Source organism: Rhyacophila brunnea, unplaced genomic scaffold, assembly GCF_057557595.1.
Source record: "Rhyacophila brunnea isolate RB1 unplaced genomic scaffold, BYU_Rbru_1.0 scaffold_7, whole genome shotgun sequence".
NCBI classification, from domain to species: domain Eukaryota; kingdom Metazoa; phylum Arthropoda; class Insecta; order Trichoptera; family Rhyacophilidae; genus Rhyacophila; species Rhyacophila brunnea.
Genome location: NW_028233339.1, coordinates 37,992,697 through 38,015,261, shown reverse-complemented (window position 1 = coordinate 38,015,261; position 22,565 = coordinate 37,992,697). Strand labels below are relative to the sequence as shown.

General features: G+C 33.0%; 1 protein-coding gene and 1 non-coding gene across 3 annotated transcripts in view; one reads left to right on the top strand and one right to left on the bottom strand.

Moving 5' to 3' along the window:
* The window catches only part of LOC147064824 (uncharacterized), an 873,679-nt gene that overhangs the window by 491,846 nt on the left and 359,268 nt on the right, over nt 1-22,565 (bottom strand). The window lies entirely within an intron of this gene.
* Nucleotides 12,570-12,641, top strand: TRNAG-UCC (transfer RNA glycine (anticodon UCC)). The gene has a single exon. It is a non-coding gene; the product is annotated as a tRNA-Gly (tRNA).

Sequence of the window (22,565 nt, the reverse complement as noted above, 5' to 3'; positions counted from 1 at the left end):
TAGTTGTACGTATTTAATCGATACCTATTATAAATATTTCAAATGCTTGAAGACATTTTTGGATGTTTGCGTGTTGCAAATGGCACAGTTCGCCTATTACTAGTCATATGCACCTCGTCTTCCACGCACCATGTTTGTTTAAGTAGGTACATTGTTTTTCGCTATCCGTTAAAATACCCGATAGTGACTAAATAGCATTAAGCGATACGTAACAATCCATGCATCAGACTCTTAAACAATTATATGTAATGTAGGTAGATACTCCCAATAACTAATGGGAACGTCGGTACAAAAACAAGTAAAGTACTTTATGTTACATAAGCAATAACGGTTTAATCAAAGGGAGCAGGAAACTGAAATACCTAAAGTCTAACGGGTAAGGAGAAGCAGGCAACCGATCTCGAGTAAGGAAGAATACGGGATAAATTTAAACACGTGTCAAGAATACGTCATACGTCGAATACTGACAACTGCTCTCGGTTTACGCAATGACGCTCATTTAATATTGGTGTATTACACACACTATTGCACGTATATAATGCGTAGTTCATTTTCGTGGGACACTCACACCTTCAAAACCTTGCATCAAAATTCACTGTATATATAGCCTATCGGAATTATATTTATTATTTGTTCTGTTGAAATGAAGATAAGAGACAATGAGTCTCCACAGCGTATGTCTTTGAACATGCTATACGGGGAAGCGATGCAGCTGGATGAACAGGATTTCAAGGGCCATGCTGAAAATCTAGAACTGGCAGAAAATTTTTAATGACAGAGCCCAGCGGAAATAATATCTATCTACACTCATACGCCATAATAATATACAAATATTATTTTATATATTTACAAGATGTAATCCTATGGGTAATATCAATATCCATTGGGAAGAATAAAGCATTGACTGTCGACAAAGAGTAAATTACTAGACCACACGATCCTTCTTGCTAAATTATAGACCGGCATATGGAACAATCCCGCCATCTTGATCCTCGAGGAGTCAAAAGGAACGAGATAAGAGCGCATGCGTGATCTCCTGGCATGAAATGGGTTATTACTTATAGAGAAACATGCTCACGAATAAAATATTAAATTGAACATATATGAACGACGTCTAGTTTATTACAAACAAAACGAGTCGTGTAAAATATTGTTTTCTCATTGCATACACAGATGGAAAATAATTATAATTTGTTCGAAACAATTGATTTACTGATTCACATGATAGAACTAATCGAACAGATATAGGTATACAACTTTTCTCTCATGAATAAAACATATTTTTTACTTTGTGTATTAACAATATTTATTAATTTTATTTTATTTAAACGATCAATGATGTGAGTTGCCCCATCTCCACCCATGTTTGTACATGGTCGCCTTCCATTTTGCTATAAACGTGTCAGAATGAAAATATTTAAATGCCACACTTCCTTGTCCCGAAACGATGCTGCACGGGACTGATGTAGGAACCATGCACTATCAGTAGGGTGCGCAAGGAAATTGATTTTTAAAATTTGTGTGTCAACTTTTATATACTTACATTCAGTGACAATACGTGGAGGTAGGCAGGCCATGCGTTGCATAGTGGCGGCATATTAAAAAGGGCGGCGAATGAAAGAACGAATACAAATATTATAACTTTTGAGAGCGTTGGCGGTTTTACATGAAGCAAACTGTGTGGTCGCTTCATTAAAAAGTATTGACATCTTACTTTAATAAAATAATCGAAACATAAATAATTATAACTATTTTGTATTGTACCTAATGTCTATTGCAATAGACATAATGTGATGGCGGCTTTTGTACAAGCAAAATTTTCACAGGAGTGCCTCCAAGCCTGTTAGTGCCACAGACCGATAAGTACTTAAAAATACCACTGTTTGAGAGTAGGTTTCGTGGAAATTTCTCATTAGTGTGTATGTCGATTTAGAGATTTTTTGTGTGTTTGTCTGTTTAAGATAGGTTTAAAATAAAAAGGTACGTACCTAACGAATTTTAAGACAATTTGAAAATAAAAATTAAAAGGGGACTTTATGTAGTCAACAAATGTTTGAAATAAATATAAAGGATAATAAGGCTTCAAAATTATATAAATAGATTATCTACAGCGTTTAAGGAATGTCGAGCGTTATGCTCTGAAAATACCATAAGAGCTCCATTTTGACCTACGCTGAAGATGTGGGCCGTTAACGGCGGTGCTTTACCTAGGGACGTTACTGCTTACTTTCCTGTTAAAAATACACAACGTCCAGAAAGCTTATATTGATTAATTCTTGAATATGATAATCTCTTATCTCATGAATGAATCCAACATTGATAAATATTAGCATTTTTAATAAGGAAAATTACACATATTAAAATTATTCACGGCAGGCCGAAAGAAAGATCATTGTCCACAAAAATAGCAAATTGAGTTAATGATGCCAACTTGTGGATAATTTTGTGAGCTATTAGATGGCATACTTAGAAAATAATAATAAAAATCATTGTTCAAACACTGACCTCAGAAAGAAAACGTTGAAATTCAAAAGAATGATCATCACCACAAACATTAAATTTGCAAGAATATTTATATATGTATGTTTTTTTTTTCTTTCCAAAACTATATACCAAACAAGAGTGAATTGTGATTGTAATTAATAATAAACTGATATGTAAGAACTTTTAATTTTGAGTTTAATAAATAATATAATTAATAAGTAATTGAGATTTTTCAATTTATCTCAAAATTGAATTAATGTGACAATGATCTTTCTTTCCGCCAACCCCATTATATGAATGACTTATTTAACGGTTTAAATTCAGTTGTTTTTTTTTTCGTCATAAAATACTATTTCTCATAAAGTTGCTAAACAAATTGTTCTATATTACTGCTGTTTCCATAAAACATAAGAGCAATCAGAGAATCGTTTTTCATACGGTGTGGATCAGTTTTTTCAAATTGCAACACCATAAATATCAGACCATATTGTATATCTTTGTTTTTGTATGCCTTTGGATACATTGTATGAAAAACCTATTGAAATAATTAGAATAAAGTAACGAGCGAGCAATATGTTACAATTTACAATCAATTGTATGCCTTTTATCGTAGACTTTATACTACTTCCTATACGTACCTATATATTATTATAACGTGAGTCTCTGTTAATATTTTAGCACCAGATCTGAATATCACTATATTATTATTAAGTTTACATTTTTTTTTATTTATTTAGATTGGTATATAATAGCATACATAATAAAAAAATTCTAAAGTAACGTAGTTTTATAATCAACATTCTTCTAACGACAGAAGAGTGTTTTCTTTTTTTTAAATTATTAATAGCAAACTAGAATATTATAATTAGCATGCCCCACTACGGGGCTGACAGGGCTCTAGTCTGGGGGTCCAGCATGGCGGGTCGATCAGATTTGTGAAATAAACACACGTAACAATTGTATTATAAGTAATAGTAAAAAGTCGCCTTCATAACTACTAATATTTTAAATGTGGTTGTATAAAGTATTTTTTATTAGATACTGTATATTGGTACTTGACAACACCATTGGTACTTCAAGTGGTTGTATTAAAAGTACACTGAATAGAATACACATCATTTTCCCCGAACACCATTTTTGGAAAACACTACTGTAGAGCATCACACTTCATTTAACCTTGGCGATAGGTAGGGGGGCCCACCAAAGATCCTAGCATGGGGGCCCGATTCAAGATGTGGGGGTATTGGTAATTAGATATTATTTGGATATGAATGAATTACAAAAAATAAACATAAATCTATTTTAAATAGTAAAATTACTTAAAAACAAAATAGAAATGCTAGAAGTTAAGATAATTACATTTTTTCCTGTACTGCCGTTTTCGAGTTATTGAATTATAGTTACGTAGATGAATTTATAGCCCAAGACATCTCTCAACATTGTTCACAGAGAACTTTATTCTGTAACCATTATATTTAATATCTTTGGTAAATTACAATTAACTATTTTTAGAAACACATGTATAGTTGGAAAGTAATAATATTTTTCAATTTTCTAAATTAAAATATCTAAACCCCATAAAAATTCTTTTTTGTCATTGGTTCGACAATAAAATTCAATGTGCATTTCTTGGAGGTTTTTAACAGATTTTTTTTCCACTTTGATTCCAAACACAAATAAAAAAATAATATGCGAATTTTCCAGATGTGGGATTCAAACTCTTGGTGAACGGGCTTCAGAAAGAGAACCAATACGAATGGTGTAAATTTAAAAAATATATAATTTTTAAATGACATTCAATTTAATTACATTGTGGCGCCCAATGTGGGGCATACACTAATATAAAATAATTAAAATAGTAGCACACATTTTCTGAGATGGCGGGAGTTTAACCAGGCATTTTAAATCATCAAAGGCTGAGCGCTGTCGAATAAATCCGATAACAGCATGATGCCTACTTGCAGAACGCTCGGCTGACAAAATATATTATCCGAAATGCAAGTAGGTACAGATCACCTGGTCATTGTCCGACCGCGAAATAATATTGCGAAATATCGATATAGACCACAGTTTCTCAAACTCAAACACAGATGGCTGGATTGTGCCACGGCAGATTTAAGAATACTCGGTCAAAGTAACTAGAAAGCGTCGGCGCTACATTATCCACTATGGAAAAAAGTTTTTGGAGGAAATCAAGACCGGCCAAATGATAATTGATGGATATATCTATGTTACACGCATGGATATGTTCAAATGAATCTTCTTATAATGAAAACCGATAAGTCACATATTACGTACTTGCATAATATTATTATATAACCTCTAAAAATCGCTAAAATCATACGAATTTTTTTTAAAACTGAACGATTTACAGAAAGCAATAATTATTTTAAGTAAGTAGGTATCTACTACACATAAATTTAAGTAGACCAATTTAATTTTTAAAATAATATAAAAAAAAGAATTATCAGGTACTTAGGAAGATAGAAATATGCATACTCAATATTTTCTAATTTGAAAATAAAATACGTTAGAAAAAAAAAAACTAACGTTAAAACCACCGGTTACGCTTGACACACATAACTGTGGAGTTATCGATTTTTGTAATTAGACGGGTTCAATTATTAACGTTGATAAGAACGTAGATATATGACCAAATCCTTACATTTGAGATTCTAAAACGATAGGATGTAACCCTAGAGTCTAGCTAGGGTTACATGCAAATTGTACGTATTACATTTTACCGTAGCTTAGTTTGCGCGAGCTTTCTTATAGGAAAACTTGGAAAGAGTATACGGTCTCCAATTTTATTAGATTCAATATGAACATTAATTCAATCTTCTTAGGTGATTTTGGCAAAATTCATGAATTTAAGAATGAAAACCTAACCTAACCTAACAAATAATCAAGTATATTATCGGCTATTATCAACATTTGTTTTCTGCTGGCTTCCCGTAAAGTGTAAATCGACAAGAACCGTGTTTTATTTAGACATGGATTTTATGTCCGTACTATACGAACCAGGTTGGAGAGGTAGGTTGGACGATCTTTAATATACGGCCATATAATTCCGATTTCACGGTGAAGTGTGATACGGTGAAATGTGAAACGGAGAACTGCATACGTACAAGTTTCTGGACACATGGTCGAAAAGGATATGGAACAAGCCAATACAAATTATTATAACATAACGTAGCGAATTATTAATAAGTATTGGTTTGTTCTATATCCGGATATGGAACAAACCAATGCCATCTTTTGTATTATTTTTATGTATTTGGAACAAAAATACCCTTAAAACTAGTTTATTTCAATATTGTTTAGTCTTTTTTCACTGGATATGTCACATATCAATGCCTACTTAACGATCGTTTTATGTAAATAAAGTTTTTTTTTGATAAAAATTGTCTGTGTCACAAACCAATACTAAGGTAGCGATGTCTAGCTAAACTGCTAGACAATAATTTTGACACGCTAGTGTTACAATTGGAAAGTATGAAGTGGGAACCGAACGATTGGGAAACACTGATATACATCACTATCAGATACCTAAATAAGTACACGATGGATATTCGAGTACACGAAGAGATGCGAGTGGTCGATATTAATTATTGTTGAAGAGACACACAATGCGATTCTTCTAACGCGAATAGAAAACGTTGCGATAATAATTGCTTATATTGTGACTATTGTGATTGGTTAAATAGATTTTATTGTTGTTGAAATGAGAGCAACAGTGTTCTAGGTACATTGAGTGTTTTCGGGTGGTCTTATAATAATGTTTTGCAAATAATCTATTATATAAATGGAGTGTGTCTTAAAATGTATGTAGGTTTAATCCGTGATCACTGTGATCAGTGACCCGCTTACATTTACCCAGATCAAAGATTTTTCCAATACTCAAATAAATGACGTCACAATATTAACCCTTTGACTAAATTATATCGAATTTTTAACTACCTCAATTCGTTGAAAATTTGCGATTTAAGTTCAATGCTCTCAAAGAATAAATGGTATTCTCAGAAAAAAAAATATGTTGTTCTTGTGAAGTCACATTTTTATTTATACATCCCCTCTTCCCTTTCATCGTACATACTATATTTTAAATTAAAATAATCTGCAAAATTTTGGTGACTATCATTTTAAATGCCAATCTACTTGTTAAACCTAATTAAAAAAAAAACAAGTAACCGTTAAAAAGCAAAGGTGCTTTCCTACTGCTAATATTCGCACAATAAAATAGACTGTTTTCACAAAGTGCCAACAGCATTGAAAAAGATTTAATTCACATCGCAAACGGATGGTTTTCACAAATGATCGACATCAGCTGTCAAATTGTAAAATTTCACTATGGAAATAAATAATAATTATTTTTGACACGTGAGAATAATTCTCACGTGTCAACAGATTATTGAAACACTTAAAAGTTAATAGGTGTATCGACGGAAAATACATTTTGTTCTTCTTTGCTGTTCTTAAATGAATTAAAATTATTAAGTAAGCTATGAATAAACTCATTAAAAAAGAAATGATCAATTTTAAGAAAGGTTATACTTAATTATTACATATATAGAGCACAAATTGTATTTTGTACGTCTTCAAAAACATATAATCAATCAATATTCTCTTATGTTTGGTTTTATTGAGATATATGGGGATATTAAAACAACGTTTTCTATAGATCCACCAGAATAAGTTGTCGGCTGAGTGAGGGCATCACATGCTAACATATTTGACATAGTATAATTATTCAATACTTTTTATACTGTGATGAGCTTAGTTCTAAATTCACACACCTGACGATTTATGATGGTATATAATTATATACAGTAATATTATGTCTCGAGCAATGACGTGACCGTAGCTGACCATGGTGACATTAGGCACTAGTAAATATTATTTTGTTAATTTCATAAATTTCATCCTTTTCCTATGTGACTAGTTGTGAAAACTTAGTTTAGTTGTAGGTATTTTTAAAATGTGATACGCTATTTTTTGTTTGGTATTATGTGGTTTATATGTGAAAACTATTTTCTAAGGCTAAGGCCACATAGGCAGGTGCCTTGCTTGGAGGCTACGTGCTAGGTGACATATCCTAGCGAACGGACGCACACTATACTATCGCAATAGCTTCGCGCCTCGCTACGTGATTATTAGTCACCTCGTGAGTCTCCCGGCGAACAAACCTGTTGGTTATTTTTTTATTGTGCCGCCTAGTGATTTTGCAAGATTTTATTCAGTATGACAAACGTCAAACACCGTATATTTTGAGGTTATGAATAATGACGCATATGATGAATTGACATTATATACCCAACAAGTTCGAATTTGAGACATTCGAAATTTTAAACATAAATTCTCTGTGAGAAGTAGCTTTCTGGTTAGTTTTGAGAGTGACATCGTTGTTGACTTGAGCGCTCCCAAATGTCAAATGAATTTGTACCTAAACACGTTGCGTGCAATGTGGCAGTAGTGTTTTTAGTAGACAAGCATAGCACCTACCTAGATCAGCACTAGCGAAGCACCTACCTATGTGGCCGAAGCCTAAATGTTTGAATATTTTTTGTGGATGTGAATTTTAACTAACGCGATGTGCGATTGAAATTCTCACCCCTGTTAAAATCATTACTATCGGTTTCAAAGAATTTTTTTGTTGTATCATTAACAAGACTCACGATGTAGTCCGATAAGATTTGTTAGACTGGCAGTCTCCACGAGTATCGCGGCCCATGAATGCAGTAATAATAATATGTCGGTTAGGAATACATCCTTTCCATAAAAGGACATGTTGATCGCCCTTGGGGGCAGTCCTACTCTGCAATATATTATTACAACTCGGTATTGATTTATCTGTGGTATCTGACCGCCTGGACCACACTCCGAGATCAATGCGAAACGAGTAAGTACCAGTTATCACTGTTACCAGTTCAGTGCAAAGGAATAACTTGTGAATCTACATAAGTACATATATTGTCGGCTTGCTGCGAATGTCACCAACACAAAAAAGGGCATTGAAGATAATGGCATTTAAATTGTTGTAAAATTTCATATCCTATATACAAGAGCTTAGTTATTATAGTATGTATAGATTTTAATAGGACCCATGCAGAGTAAGGTTACATGTAAATTGTACTTATTACGATAAGAGGCCATCCATAGACTGAAACAGTATGCGGTTTAGAACCATGTGCCCAATGACATTAATATGGATGAAGCATCTGGAAAAAAAATGACACTCACTTTTTTGTCGGGTCTGCCGAATGGCCTTATCTGTTCTAACGCCATTACAATAAAGGTGATATTGCTATAAATTCCCGATGCCTTTTGTCGGGTCTGCCGAATGGTTCGGTTCAACCGGGTTCGCTCAAATTAACATTGACACTAGAAACACTGTTGTAACGCCATTACAATAAAGGTGATATTGTTATAAATTCCCGATGCGTGATATCGCATAATGGAAATTGCGTGACGTCTATCTATACATCTGCGAATGTCACTATACACTAGCGAATTTACTTGCTAGCTACTGTACTGAGTGCGTTGTCCATAAATAATGTCATTGCATGTGATTTTTGTTCATTAAAATATATTTTCACTAAGTTTAAAAGTGTACAGTATGTATAAACGCATTCGATCAGAAGTTTATAATAATATACATTGTGAAAATATATTTCCATGAACAGAAATCATAAGTTTAGTATGGAACACGGTTCTAAACCGCATACGGTTTCAGTCTATGGATGACCTCTAATTCGCCGTAGCACAGTTCGACGTGAGCTTTCTTATCGGAAAGAGATGACCTTCTGACCATAATTATACGATAGGGTCATCTCTATAGTACCGAGATGAAAAAAAATACGCTTTCATGGAGCATTGCAGACAATAATGTTCTAATTTTATTAGAACCTAACCTAACCAAACTTAGCTCAATCTAACAAATAATCCAGTACATCGGCTATTTTCATTATTTGTTTGCTACTGGCTTCCTTTAAAATGACAAGAATCGTGTTTTATTTAGACATGAATTGTATCTTAGTACTATACGACCATTCACGATACAACATTTCACGGTAAAGTGTGATACGGCGAACTGCATACTTACAAATTTCCGGACACGACAGAGTAAAGCAGCAATGGCGTATGTACCTATATGACCTATATGTATGTCATGGGTCCTGAGTCTGGCAAATTCACATTATTATGTTTGGACCCAGAGATTGTACTTAATAGATAGGGTATGTGGGTAATATCCATTTGTCGTCAAAACGAAAATCTGTCTATACAACTTCCATTTTATGGAGACCCATTATGTAATGAACCTTTTAGGGCGCAGACACAGGTCTCATTTGTTTCCAAATGGATCCGATTAAAATCACTAATTGTATTTATTTTATCCAATTGGAAAGTCTAATCGGATGCATTTGGAATTAAGTAAAATCTACGTCGACGTACGACTGCAGACTGCAGTGTCGTGTGTCTGAGCCTTTAGGATCTAACATGGTGATGTATTGTATTGTATAATAAACAATTTAAAAAAAATGTTATTATTTACTTATATATTTAATAATAATTATTTAAAAAAAAATATCGGTTCCCTATAAGTAAAATATGTAACGACATTAAACAATTATAATAATTATTATTGTAGTCCCAGATTTCGTAATAGATGTATGTTCAAAGGACTCATCCACCTCATTCGAACCGTAGCAATCAAGAGAGAGCACCATAACAAGGCCCATGGCTGCAATTTCCGTTTCATTTCTTGGATAGAATTATTTCACTACAAAATGTGTGAAGAATTAAAAGAGAATAGGTGAGCATGTAAGATTTTATATGAACGAAATGCGCATACAGCCATCTTTTATTGTGACTGTCCAAGCTTCAATTATTTCTTATATTAAATTAAATACAACATTGATTCGAAGATGTACGGATATTTTCAATTAAATTGATTTGTAAATAAACTAAATTTAAGTTTTAAAAAATGCACGAAGCTCGGATCGTCCCCATACAAATTCGCGCCCACTCATGAAGGCGTATATTCAATCTAATCTGAACCATAACTGCATACTATGAACGCGTTTACTTGTGTATAGTATTATGTATGAAATATAATACGTAGGTATCTAAAGTCGTCTTTGAAATGAAATTGATGAGCATAGCATCGATTAAATAAAAATGTAGGAGATGTTTCGATGCAATCAAATCGTGAGTTGTTGGCACGATTCAAATTTTAGCGTAGATAATCTACCATGTATTTATTTAGTTATGGCTTACGTACAATAAACACTAATGAAACACGTAAGTATATGCTTTTAATGTTAATTTTAGAAAGCGAGTTTATAGTGAGATTCGTTTTTAAGACTTATATAGGAAAATACCGCCACGTGTTGCTTAGGTTAAACTTTCTGAATATATTTAAAATTTGGAAAACTTTTAGTTATTTTCTATTTAGTGGAAGCCAGCGGCAAAAAAAAATTGAAAATAGCCGATATAGGTACTGGACTATTTGTGAGGTTAGGTTAGGTTAGGTTATCATTCTCGAATTAGTAGAATTTTGCCGAAATCGGCCATGAAAATTGCCGCTGTTCCCGCCTGGCTTCCTGTAAACCATGTTGTACCAAACTTACTTATTAACAGAACGTCCCTAGCCAAAATACCGCCCCTGGGCAGCGCCAAAATGTAGCCCCGTTTTTGTATACAGTATTTTGTATCATCCGTGTATGGTGTCATTTCTCATCACCATGGACGTGGAAGGGCAACGGAAGTAAACTAGACATCGCGAATTTTGAAATGGAAAGATATTTTCGGTATTACTAAGTTTAGGTATCAATTTCTATATAATATACCAAATAATTCTCCTCGATTTGCCGCCCTTCGAGTAACTGCCGCCCCCAAGCGACGCTCAATCTGTCTACCCCCACGGGACTTCACTGCTTATTAATTATTATATATTGTAAAGAAAACACAATAAAATAAATTACTGACAGGGTCACGCGTTTACACATAAGTACATCGATTTACCAATGATAATATGCAAAGGTAAACACATATTATCGTGCATATTGCAAGACTGCAAGCATGGATCAAACAAGTTTAGCGGCTACTAAATTTTGCATGCGCATGCGCAATAGAACGATAGCAGCGAACCTGCCGTAAAAATACGAAGTGCACCGCGCAGAGCATTTTGACGTTTACCAAATTTCTTAATATTTCAAATAGTACGATACAATGGCGACAATGCGTTAGTTTACGCCTGAAGAATGAGATTGGCGAGACAGTCAGCGTTTTCACAGTTATTATCGCGATAGTTTAATTTACACACTATTGGTGCCAGTAAAACCATGCACGAGTAGATACGTCATGCGCCATTACCGTTCGACAACCCAAATTTTTCGCCCCCATAATATATAAATAGTATTGTTTCGTGTAGTATTTACGATTCTCAAAATTGGCAGTACAGAGTTTGTGCATAGAAACCTAGAAACACTACATCTGTTTAATCTGACGATGCAATAAATACCTACTTTGATAATATTGTATTGGATTAGAGATATAACAGGCCAACAACAAAATATTGAACATATTAAAAATCGATTGATCAAAAATAATATCATATTATTATTTTTATTTAGCAACACTATTTACAACTGATATGATAAAACGGCGGACTATCGAGAATATCGTAATCATAAAAATTATGTTCAGATTGTATTTTAAGTAATAAACTAGTATATTATTATTATATAATATGTAGGTACTTACACATATTTTATTCAGGGTACAATGCCTGTGATATATTTTTAATTTGATTGACGATGAGAGATGACAAAAATGAAAAACCAAGTAGGTACCTACCATCAAAAATATAAACATACAAAATATTGAGCCAATGTCAATGAACTCAATCTCAAGAGGTATGTAGTACATATTATTATGTATTTTTCTATTTTTTCTAAAGATTTTCTCTTGCTAGAAATAAAACGGCAATGATCTTGGATAGAAAAAAAATCCAGAGTACTATGCCGTGTAACGAACACCATCTCTCTGTCATTTGAATCTAAATTTTGCCACTCTCTCCACGGGCGATGGTGGTGTAATGGTCAGCATAGTTGCCTTCCAAGCAGTTGATCCGGGTTCGATTCCCGGCCGTCGCACTCTCTTTTTTTATTTTTTTTTTAAATGTTTTTTATTAATATTATATCAGATTTTTATATTAAATAACACAAACTTGCTGAAAATAATATGAATTGCGAGATGTGTGATGAATACTATTTACTGAATAATTATTTTTAATTTTATTAATAAATAATACAGGAATAATTTAAAGTTCAACTATTTATTATACCTACACTTTCAGTTAAAAAACTGTTTGTATATGAACATTAAATTTATTTAGAAAAATAGTTCATTCTAAGTAAATTTAATATACAAACTTGGAATATTTACTAGAGTGTGGCGATCATTATTACATAGGTACACAGTGACGTCCCGTGGGGGTAGGCAGATTGAGCGTCGCTTGGGGGCGGCAGTTACTCTAAGGGCGGCAAATCGAGAAAAATCATTTGGAATATATAGAAATTGCTACCTAAACTTAGTAATAACGAAAATATGTTTCCATTAAAAAAATCAGCTTACTGCTTTTGTCGGGTTCACGATATCTAGTTTACTTTCGTTGCCCTTCGACGTCCTTGGTGACCAGAAACGACACGTGCAGAATTGCGAATATTTAGTCTGATATTTTGTTAGTAATGTATCCATACAAAACATTTCTTAGATATTGGACTCATGAAAGGATGATAAAAATAATGTATAATCAAATGAGGCGGCATTTTGGCGCTGCCTATGGGCGGCATTTTATCTAGGGACCTCACTGTAGGTACATAATATTATGTAATTTGGTAATCAATCTTCAATATTGGAACCATACCTAAAATAAAATTTGATATAAATAAAAAGGATTTTAAGTTATACCTATAGTCTATGAGTTATACACATTTATATTTTTATAAAAATCGATGTTTTTTAAATTAAATATAAAAAATATTAAAACGATGAATTAGTCAAAAATCTAAACTTTAAAAAATTTTAAACTTAATAAACTAAATTTTAATAATAAATATGACAATAAAATATAATGTAATATTAAGATGTGACACTGCAACGAATTCACATGTTATTACATTTTTTACAATTGTAAGTTTATCTTTGAATTAAAAAATAATATCTTTTTAATGTTTTCAGATAAGTACATAATTTATTAATTAATAAAGTTGAAATAGTAAATTATCAAAAAAAATGTCTCAAATTGCAAGCTTCGTATTTTTCCGCTAGGTGCTACTTTTGGCTGAGTAAAGACTTCACCTTAATTAATACTTTTATGATGTAGTTGAAAATAAATAGCTGTTGCTAAAAATAGGATCAACAAATAGTCCATAACACAGATTAGTATTACTATTCTCATATCATTTGACACCTGTACAACACATCAATTAATTATTATAAAACCGTGATAAATCAAAATGGCCGGTAAATCAAAATGACATCCCTAGGGCGTGATACGTTTCTGCTAATATTAGGGATAGTCAAAAGCCTGCATTACACCGTCATACGTGTAAAATTAATTATTCCCCGATCGTAGGCAGACAAATGCCTCATAATCCTCGATAACAGTCCTGCCGATACATAATATTATTATGTAATATGGCAAGGGGAGGGAATTATTGAATGCGAAGGGGATGGCTTTATACATGGATACTGCGTAGTGCGTACACCTGGGTCCTGGACGCCAGGATTTATAGTTAGTAAGTGGTAGTTTACCTGGAATAGCCTACCTCCTTTAGTCTAGCATTATGTATGTATTGATTATCTTATATCCAACATACGTTCATTTTGGGGGTGTAGTATTATTAATTTGTAATGCTTAACTTTTCTGTATATCTATATAGATAATTGGTTTAGATAAAATTGATAGTAATTTAAGCTTTATTATATTATATCCGAGGAGAGTTTCCCAAAGCGCGTTTGGTACCTATAGTATTAATTGAATTCTTAAAAAATGTACCTATTAAGATTTTAAAATATTAGAAACGAACACTATGACGGTAGTTTGCACATTCCTCCCAACTGTTTTATCCAATCAATGAAAAAAGGTCTTCTTTTATGTATTGCTTCATTATTGACGATCGTGGTATAATGTCTTCCTATTCTACTACCGATTCTCTTGCAGTTGCAAGTTGGATAAAAGAAATCCAATTTGTGATTCAAATATTACATTTGGAATCAAGTAAGACCTGCCTGGACGCGCCACAACTATATTGCTGTGTCTCTGAGCCCTAAGGCCTTGCCCAGATGGCACGTGTCTCACCGCACTTTACACGCGAATACCAACAATATGCTGCGCCCATATAACGCGTTTCATTTGGCACTGAACAAACTAGGTAACGTAATTGATTTTTGAATAGGTATAAAAAACAAGCGCAAGTGCGAGAATAAAGACTAACAACTCAATCGTGATACACGGTTCCTTTAAGATTGTATATATCGCGATAACTGGCAAAAAGGTATTCTTTGCAGTGTGACGAAATTCATTTTGGAATGACCATAAAAACTGTGGCCTCAAGCGTGAACCTGACGTTATTCATTTTGGAATGGCGACATAGTCGAGAATCTAGCGAGTAATTGCTCTTGTCGCGAAACAGATGATACGCCGCGAGTGCATGTGTACGGTTCAATGAGATCTCATGTACCTGGAATGCGCGCGAGTTTTTACGCGTGAGTCAAATCGTGCCATCCAATGTCCATTTATGAAGAGTACAAAACGTTAATGTTTGACTAGGTATATATATATATTTAAATATTACGACGAATAACAAAACCCATAAATGTTTCAAATTAACACGGTTTCGGAGCCAATTAAGAGTAGGAATTGACAGGCACTCATGTGTGATGTCAGGGGTACACAACCTTTGGTGTTTATCACTGCATCCGAAATGAATAATGCATCCCGCGTGTGTGATAATGACACGCGATGCGCCCGGCGCACTTATTATTGCGACTGAAATTGCACCGAACTTTGACACGACAACCATATCCGAATAATGTAAAGTGAATACAAACAGATTTTGCATGCGTTTGATCACAAAGCGAATACGCAACGGGCTCGTCGTCGTGAATACGGCATCATTGACAGCATTTCCAATCATTGTGTTTTACCCGATTTGTAATAAGTCATAGTACCTGCCTAAAATATTATGATTGCATTCAAACCAGTTTAAACCGAAACTTTTTAACCGAATAACCGTGCGATGAAAAAAACGAAAACTGGTTAATTTTACTTGGTTTACCGTTTAAATTCTTAGTAGGTATTTGGATCAAAGAGGTCGTGGGTCCCAGGTTCGAATCCTGGGTCTGGCAAGTACCTACACATATTGTTTTTCAACTTGTTCATCAGTCAGAGGGTGGACCTAATAGGTTGGGCAAGTGACTGACATCCATTTCTCGTAAAAACAAAATCATTCTGAAAATCTCAATAATGATACGGCACGATGCACTGTGGACAGAAACATTTTTTTTCTAAACGGGATATGATTCTCAATTTTTTAATACTACGCGCCACATATTTCCACCTATATGTGGCGCCTATTCGACGCTTGCATTTTGACGGTTCTGCTTTGCGGTAGCGAATAATGGCACCTTACGAAGGCTCAGAGCAACCGTATACTGAGCATCGAAAACAGATGTTTGCGACGAATACTGGGTGTGCGTATGACTTTAGGAGCAGCGAGGAGAGCGCACCAAGCAGCCTCTCATCACGCTGAAAGTGAAGAGGCGGCGTTGGACCTGGCTCGGCCACGTGCTGCGGATGCCAAAAGAGAACTTCAACCTGGCTTGCCTGTTCTTCAAGCCGAAGTGTCCTGGAAGGCCGCTTAATACAATCTACAGAGTGTATACGGCGGAGCTACGGGATGCTGGTTTGACCTGGAACGAAGCAAGAAGACTGGCGAGCGACAGGGATTCTTGGAGGCGCCACGTAGTGTCCATATGCTCCAGTTAAGGGGCGGATATGGCCAAAGAAGAAGAAGGAAATATGTTCTTTTAATTAAACTAATAAAACTCAAAATAATTTAAAAAAAAATATTTTTAATTAAGTTTTATGCATAATCTAAATCTTGTCTATATGTTTAGTTGACAACACTATATTTTACTTAAAAACATACATGTTAAGGGGGTACATGTCATCTTCAAATGTGTTAATCTTGCCGATTTTTTGAATAATAAAATGCCTAATTCTTGTAAAATTTGGGATCACAGAGATTATCAATATAATTTTTTATCATGAATATTTTACAAAAATTATCTCGTAATAAATTATGCTAATAGTTTTATAAATGTGTTTAAAAATTAATAAATGTAAAAAATCTTAGCACCACTGCACAGTTATGTACCGAAATATGACTATATTATAAAACATTAGAGCGAGAGGTTTAAAAGAATACTATTTTATGTAACAAAAATACTTTATGCAGTCATCAAATGTTTAAAATAACTATAAAGGATAATAAGGCTTCAAAATTATATAAATAGATTATCTACAACGTTTAAGGAGTGTCCAGGATCATGGTTTGAAAATACAATAAAAACTCATTTTTGACCTTCGACGAGCATGTCCCCCCTTAATAAATTAAGTACCAACACAAAAAAATAATGATTTGTACTATATGTAAAAAAAAGTGATTTTTTTTGTGAAACGCTGAATACTGGGTAATATGTGAATCCATTCAGATTCAAATTCGTAAGTAGAATACAATTTCCAACTTCCTTCAACACATTCAGTCCCAAAATGGCTTCGTTAGAGTCGTACAATTTCGGAAATCACGTCGTATTTCGATTAAAATCACCGGATTCGGCAGTCTACTGCATGACGTGCCAATCCAGACGCCCATTAAGGGCAGTGGAAATGAGAATTTCAGTAAATTAATATAATAGACTGTACGGAAAACGAAATATATTAACATTATTTTAAGTCAGAAATTAGCGGTGAGAACTTTTTATAAAGCAATACTACTCTATTTTTTTTATTATTACAACGTTTTTATTAGGTCGTATTCTTATTTGTCTGGTACAAATCATGCAATCGATTTTTAATTAACTTCCCAACTCGACTAGCTAGACATTTGAAACTTTTAGAATATATCGGAACACGATGCCAATGCATTCTTTTAATACTTTTAGCCATCTTTAAGCAGAATTGAATTATTTTTCAAGTAATTCTGTTTCAGAAAAAGACTATTATTGGTTGCTAAGAGGGTAGTCCTAGCAACTAATTTATTAATATATACGTGCGTTACTATGGAAATCAAAATGAAATGTCAAAATGACATTTCAGTATTCTATATTTGTTTGTTAGTTTGTTTGTTTTTTATTTACTTCATATCAAGTACAGATTTGAGCGAATTGAGCATAATAATTCAACAGAAAATTTTAAAACGTTGTATATAAAAAGTTCTTTTTATCTTGTAATTATTTACCTATATGAGATCAAGATGGGGTAACGGGGAGACAACTAATAATATTATTATCCATTGTTATGGAGAAACGGTTAGGTATCAATGAGACAGAATATTATGAAATAGAATGCGACAACTTTAACTTGAGGTTTGGTGCGGCGCTCGTCTTGTTATCGAATTATTGTGAGAGTATTGCCAGGATTGGAAGATATTATACCCCACTTTCTTAATATAAACAGAAATAATATAATACAATGACTTATGACATTTTTTCCTCATTAAATTAGGATATTATTATTATCGAATTATTATATAAATTAGTACTTGTAACTTGTAATATTGTATTTTACCTACATACATTAGTGTTATAATATAAATATTTCATGAAGCCTATTAAGCTAAATGCAAAATGTATAATATGTATTGCAAGACGGACATATTATTTGTATGTTTGCCACTTGCTCAACTTATTAGGCCCATACTCTGAACACATTAAAAACAACACGTGAATATGACAGATCTGGGATTCGAACCCGAGACTCACGATTTCATAAGACGATATGTGACCGCTCGGCCATCGTGGGATGGACATTATCGATTTTACATATGTTTATGAGTCAGTGAGTGTACGAAACCGGTCTCGATCATTATTAACTTACCTGTGTGGATAAAATACATTGTACATATGGATTAAAAACCCTGTATTTCAAAACCGGTATTCCGGTATTCCAGTATTTATCAATACCGAAATACCGGTTTTAAAAATCCAAAATACCGGAATTTTCGGTATTAAGAAAGCACACTCGTTTACGTTTTTGAAAATGAATATAAGTTATGTGCTCCCAAAATGCAAATATATTGAGTGAATCAAACAGAGGTGAAAAAATAATAAAACAAATTTCATTAAATATATTAGTATAGTATAGTAATTGTGGCGATTAATTATCATAATATCATTTCGAAATAGAAAACATCCGTGACAAAAATGTTCAATTATTCTATAATAATTATTGATGACCGTAAAAGCGTTGAATTTAAGAAGCTTTTCCTGCAGCCGAACTAGTTTGCACTTTATGAAATTTTGAGGGCTTTTGTTAAAATTATCAATATATTCGAATTATTTGTAAAAAATCACTAGTTCTTCAATTATGATAAATACATATTTTTAAATGTCAACATAATAAATGTAGGTATGTAGGTTTTTGCTATAAAATAATATTTAAAAAAAAATTTAATAGCTATATTTATTTATAAGCACCTCCTTTTTTATGTTTAAGAAATACCGGTATTAATACCAGTATTCAATAATACCGAAAAACCGGTATTGACATTTTCATTCGGTATTGCAATCCCTAATTGTACAATAATGTCTTTCCACCAAGAATTAAAAGTTGACACTATTAAAGTGTGTGTTACGTACCAACTAGGTATGTATTTTTTGGTACCTAATAATATCACCACCTGGCTGATACTGCTAGTTATGGGGGCAAATATGGTCTGATGTGTTTATGGTCTGACTATTTGGTAGTATATTTTTCATGCTTTGCAAGCACTCTACCTACTCCATGATTTTAAGGAAGCAAAGTCAACTACAATATGCAAGTATAATAATTTAATTATGAACTTACTAATGACAGCAGCATTACTTGTATCCTACTTACCTATTCTATTACTTCTATTGGTGTTTAGTAGAAATAATGTATTTGCAAATTAGAATTTCCGGCAAGACAAAATAATATGCTACGCATCAAAATATCCGATATAATTACAATATATTATATGATCGCTTTTTGTTAACAATTATTAACAGTTTACAGCGTTTACACTAGGGATTGCAATACCGAATTAAAATGTCAATACCGGTTTTTCAGTATTTCTTATTGAATACCGGTATTTCTTAAACATTAAAAAAACAGAAGTAGGTGCTTATCAATAAAAATATAGCTATTAAAATCTTTTAAAAATATAATTTTACAGCAAAAACCTACATACCTACATTTATTATGTTGACATTTAAAAATATGTATTGATCATAATTGTACAACTAGTGATATTTTACAAATAATTTGTATATATTGATAATTTTAACAAAATCTCTCAAAGGTTCATCAAGTCCGAATAAGTCCGGCTGCAGGAAAAGCTTCTTAAATTCAACGCGTGTACAGTCATCGATAATTATAGAATACTTGAACATTTTTGTCACGGATGTTTTCTATTTCGAAATAATAGTACGATAATTCATCGCGACAACTACTTATGTAAATATATTTGATGAAATTTGTTTTATTATTTTTTCACCTCTGTTGGATTCACTCAATATATTTGCATTTTAGCAGCACATAACTTATAATTCATTTTCAAAAGCTTAAACAAGTGTGCTTTCTTAATACCGAAAATTCCGGTATTTTGGATTTTTAAAACCGGTATTTCGGTATTGATAAATACTGGAATACCGGTTTTGCAATCCCTCGTTTACACCATTAAAATAATCGAAGTAAATACGTTTTAGATATTTCAAAGTAATATGAAAATAACACAACACAATATTATAAAGATGGATAACTAAAGTAAACCAAATCTAAGTAAACATGTGAATTTATTCGTCGTACACATTTTTCATCTTCTTCCGTAGGTTTACTGAAGCATAAAGCTTTCTTCCGAGGCGAGAGTAAGCTTTGAGATTGAGTCTCTTTTCCTTTTCCATTGAAAACTATATCCTGTCAGCTGTCGGCAGACGATATTACCATTATGAATAGAAATGCAAAAGCGTTTTGAAAATCCGCTCTCGATCAATGCTTTTGGCAAGTAATAATTGGAAATTTCGACGCTTTTCAATAACGTCTTACTGAATAATAAGTCAGCGAACGTCTTATTTTCTTTCACTGTGAGTAGCTATGACAAAGAACTGAAAATAAGTCTTCATAACACCCACAAAACTATTGTTTAATAGCGAGAATTCTCATGTCAATATGATATCAGAGTAATTGACAATTTCGATGATGTATCGTGTTAATAAGACCTTATAATTTTAATTCTATAAAACATGACACTTTCATAATAAATAACTATCATATTATTGGTAGAAATACATTGTATTGATGTATACCAGTGGCAAAGGGTGACTTTTGGAAAGAAGTAGGCTGTGGAGATCTGAGAAAAGTGCATACTTGTCAGGTGTACTTAGGACTACGAGAAATAAGAAGGTTATACGATATTACTACTAATTAATAGGTACACAATAATGACAACGACACACTAGTTATAATTCAATAAAACTTCAAAAACGCACTGACGATATAAAAATGAGCGATGAGTTTAAATTACGTATTTTTCAAAACATTTATACACATCAAAAATCATTACATAAAATTTCTTTTTATCTTTAAAAACAATCTATATTTTATTAATATGCGATTAAACGCCATATAAATACATTTTTTTTTAAATTATCAAATTAATAATTATTTCGGACAAAGTGCAGTCATGACAACAATAATTAATATTATGCGCGAAGGTTTTAGGCTCTGCGATAGGAGCCTACCATATGTCATACAATTCGATAGACTGACTGAGGTTACGTGACGTAAAGTACAATTTATACATATACGACACCTGTCGTTGGCAAATAAAATTATTTTTATAGAATATTAAATAATCAAGTGATTATATAAATAAGTAAGTACCTATGTCAATATGGGATTAAAAATATTTTTTTTAACAAAGTAGGTTATAATTAAATAATTGCCTAGTATGGAGTCGTCGCCACTGATAAATACAGAATACTGAATAGTATTTTCAAGAGTGTTCAACCAATGTGTGCTATCAACGCTCACGTACGCATGCGAAACATGGACTCTTAATGAAAGAGAAATCCAAAAATTGCGAATAGCGTAACGTTGCATGGAAAGGTGCACGTTGGGCATAACGCGTAAAAATTATAAAAGAAACCAATGTATAAGAAAGCAGACAAGATTACGCGATGTGATATAAGTCGTTAAGCAAATGAAATGGAAATAGGCTGGACATGTTGGTCGGCGATTGGATAACTAACTGCCGGACATATGCCGTTATAGAGTGGTACCTAAAGGGCACTAAATGACCACAGGGACGCCCTATAACCCGAAAACATAAACTTTGGTGGATGTACCTACGTGGCAATAAAGAACTAGGTGTTGCGAAGAGTGGATGGAGCTAGAGGAGGTCTTCATCCGGCAGTCGATCGACCTCGGCTGATAATGATGACGAAGTGCAATTAGTACATCCTGCATAATAATTGTGTTTTATTTAAATTTTCTATCTATTTCCCTAGAGGTTGCTTCAATTGATTATTTGCATAATTTCGTAAGCACCAGTGGTGGCTAATATAGTAGTGAAATTCGTTTAATTGAAGAACATGTCACACTTGCATCAAATTAATTTATTATAGTCCCCGAAGCATTGTAACCCTTTTATCTTATAGAAAAAGGATTAGAGCAATTTCTGAAATGCCATCGCTCCGGGAGTATAACTCTTCTTTTGGATCAGTAGCGTACTTAAATCTACCAATAACAAATTATATAAATGAATTTATAT